The sequence below is a fragment of the Rhinoderma darwinii genome, chromosome 3 (assembly GCF_050947455.1).
Source record: "Rhinoderma darwinii isolate aRhiDar2 chromosome 3, aRhiDar2.hap1, whole genome shotgun sequence".
NCBI classification, from domain to species: domain Eukaryota; kingdom Metazoa; phylum Chordata; class Amphibia; order Anura; family Rhinodermatidae; genus Rhinoderma; species Rhinoderma darwinii.
Window position 1 is genome coordinate 381,361,689 of NC_134689.1, and position 3,500 is coordinate 381,365,188.

At 43.9% G+C, this 3,500-nt stretch overlaps 1 pseudogene; it reads left to right on the forward strand.

Moving 5' to 3' along the window:
* The first annotated feature begins 2,326 nt into the window (after positions 1-2,326).
* LOC142750539 (olfactory receptor 2B6-like) lies at positions 2,327-3,241 on the forward strand (annotated as a pseudogene).
* The last annotated feature ends 259 nt before the right edge of the window (positions 3,242-3,500 follow it).

Below are 3,500 nucleotides of genomic sequence, written 5' to 3' on the forward strand. Positions count from 1 at the left end.
CTCTCTGTAAGTCTCTGGGGTGATCGCATACCTCTTCAGCAGGGCGTCCCGGAGGCAACCGTAGTCCCGTCCGTCCTCTGGACCTAGGCTCCGGTAGACTTCAAGGGCCCTCCCTTGCAGGCTGGGCCCCACGTAGCGAGCCCATTCGGTGGTGGGGATGTCATGCACCTGTAGCTGTGTCTCCAGCATGGTTAGGTGCGCATCGATATCCGTGGACGAAGGATCCAACTTGGGGAGGTCGTTGTATCGTAGTTAGGGTCTTCGGGGCCCGGCAGGGATTGGGGTTGTCGGTTCTGGGGGTGCCACTGCACGGCCACGGCCCCAACGATGATCAGGCGCTCGGCCTCGGAGCTTTGAGGCCCCAGAGCGGTCAGCAGATCCCTCATCCGCAGGGCCTGGACGTCCGAGATGGCGCTACGGCCGGTTCCCTGGCGACTGGCCGGTTCTTCGGGGCAGTAGTCAACGTCACCCTCGGCCATCTCTCCCATCTCGGCCGGGTTCGCCAGGTCCCAGGCTTGGAGCTTCTAAATCAGCCTATCCTTGATGTCGCGGGACGAGAAAGCAATACGCCGGAACCGGCACAGCTCTTGGAGTGTAATTCGGAGGTAGCTGCGATTTACGACACATACAGACATGGAATACGGCACATACAGTCCCATAGTGAATGCGAACGGGGCCCGTTCCATCCACTATGCTGTACGCCGTCTGTGTGGGAACGGCGCATGCGCCGTTCCCACACAGTCCAAGTTGAACTGTGCGACGTCTGGCGCCATTTTCTTGTTGACCGGAAGTCGCAGCCGGACAGTAAGATTACTACTTCCGGTCGCGGCTTCCGGACTTGTGCACTTGGAGCGGAGGTAGCAGACGGAGCGGACGGACCGGAGGGAGTGGCGGCGGCAGGAGCAGGTAAGTTATTTCTGTGTATGTTCGTGTTTTAGTGTGCGTTTACTACTGTATGTTAACCTACTACACTGTGTGTTAGCTCAAAAAATGGCGACACACAGTGTAGGAGGTTTGACCGTTCAATCCCCTCGTTTCTCCCGGCACTAGCCAGGATAAAGGAGGGGGGGATTCTGAGAGCTCACTAGAGCGAGTGAGTTTTCTCAAATTTTGCAGCATAAAGCAATGTGGTTGCTTTACCACATGCAATGCTGCAATTTTGGGAATTGCTCCATCTAGTGACCAGCGCTGGGAAATATTATAAATTAGAATCTAATTTATAATATTTCCTGACTCGTGAAAAAAATTAAAAAAATTAGAACAATGTTTAATCACCTATACACTAATTGTTTAACTAAAAAAAAAATACATTTTTTTCTAGCGACACATTCCCTTTAAAGACATTCCGTTATAACTATAGTGGTTTATAAAAGAGCTAGTGACCATTATGGTCCTGGGGCCCAGATCGCTTTCAGCCTGTCCCTGTCTAGAATAAATCTCCTTTTGGAATAACAAACCAAATCTGCTGTGTAACATCCATCTCTATGAGGGATTAATTATATCAAACCTACTGGGGATCTGCGACGTAATAAATAATGACTCGTGATGAGTACTATTACATTGTTTCTTGATCATCTATGCCTTCTGTATTGTCACAGGTTTCCACAATTATATCAGATCACATCATTCATTACCAATGAATTGTATTGGAATATTGGAAAATAGAGTATACTGTACCTTAAAAGACGAAAAGACCATGGAAAAGTGATTTTATATGTACATAAGTGAGGTATGTATTTTTATATATGATCCATTGATTGATTGATTGATTGATTGATTGATTGATGGATTGATTGACTTGTGTTGCCTCTTATCAGGAGATGAGGACACTGGAGCCCAGGAGAAGTGATAATGGGACTCTTTATAGGGGCATGTTGCTGCACTGTGTATAGGGGTTATTATTAGGCTGTACTATATATAAGGAAATATGGCTGGACTCTATATGGGGGTATAACATACCACATGTGAGACCTGTGTAGCTACACAGGGGCCCAGCAGGTAAGGGGGCCCTTTGCTACCTCAGAAGCAGTATTAAACTTTTGGTGGAAGATGCAGCCATAATCGTGACTGGGGTTATATTGTAAAGTCAATTCCACAAGTGAGAAAACCTTTAGCTTATTTATTGTCTATTTCCTTTACTACTGTCTATTCAGCACCTTGCAGAATGGAAATCATCGCAAATTGGCAATGGAAATAGAAACATGGAGGGACAATGATGATTCTTTATAAATAGAAGACCTCGCTCCAAGCCATCATAACTATTGGAACCAAGCAAACATTATTTTCCTACGGTCTACACAAAGAAATGACACTTGATAATCATACAATGCATTTGGATTTCATCATTGTTGGTTTTTCCAATATTCCTTTCCTACAGATTTATTTTGTCTTGTTTTTTCTCTTGTCTTATATGACCACATTGATAGCAAACCTATTCCTTATTGCTATCATAGCTTTGAGCACTTTGCTGGTGACCCCCATGTACTTCTTCTTATTTAACTTGGCATTGTTGGACATCACCTACACGTCCGTCACTTCTCCAAAGCTAATATCTATCTTCAGCATAGCCAGTAGCACCATATCTCACTCAGAATGTGTAATCCAGTAAACCTTCTTTATTGCTTTTACTTCCGTTGAGTACTTCCTCCTCACAATCATGTCTTATGATCGATATGTGGCCGTCTGTAGACCTCTACATTATCATATAGTCCTCAACAGGAGGTTTTGTGGTGTAGCCTCCTTTAGCATCTGGCTTGGTGGCTTCCTTTTTTGTATACCTATTTCAATCACCGCATCTCGAAATGTCTATTGCTCCTCCAATATCATCAATCACTTTTTTTGTGATATTGCTGTATTGTTAGAACTTTCCTGCACCAGCACAGACTCTACCCAGAACATCATATTCTTTGAAGGGTCTTTGTTCTTGACAACCTGCTTCTTGCCCACTGTGGTCTCTTACGTCTTTATAATTAATGCTGTTTCCAAGATAAAATCTTTGAGTGGGAAACATAAAACATTCTCCACCTGCGCTTCTCATCTCATCACAGTCATTCTGTTCTATTCGGTGATTTTCACCCTATACATGATGCCAAGAGCTTCACTTACACAGAATCAACGAAAAATAATAAGTGTCCTTTATTCCAATGTCATCCCCATGTTGAATCCCCTGGTGTACAGCTTAAGGAATAAAGATGTGAAGAGAGCATTGAAGACTGTTATAGGACGCTCAATATTACTTTAGTGTTGTCAGCTCAAGTGCCTTATCAACAGCAAAACATGTAATCAATGTTAATGTTATTGTCTAGTAGTATAAGTGGAGATACATTAGGTTTAAACGAAAAACAAAAAATTGTCTCAAAAACAAATAGGCAACTCATAAGACACGGAGAGCAAACAAGAGCTTTCAGTAGTGTTGGACTGGGGATTTTTAGACCCACCAGAGAACATGATCCTGAGGTCTCTCCTCCATCTAAACAGAACATATGTATGTCCACTATTAA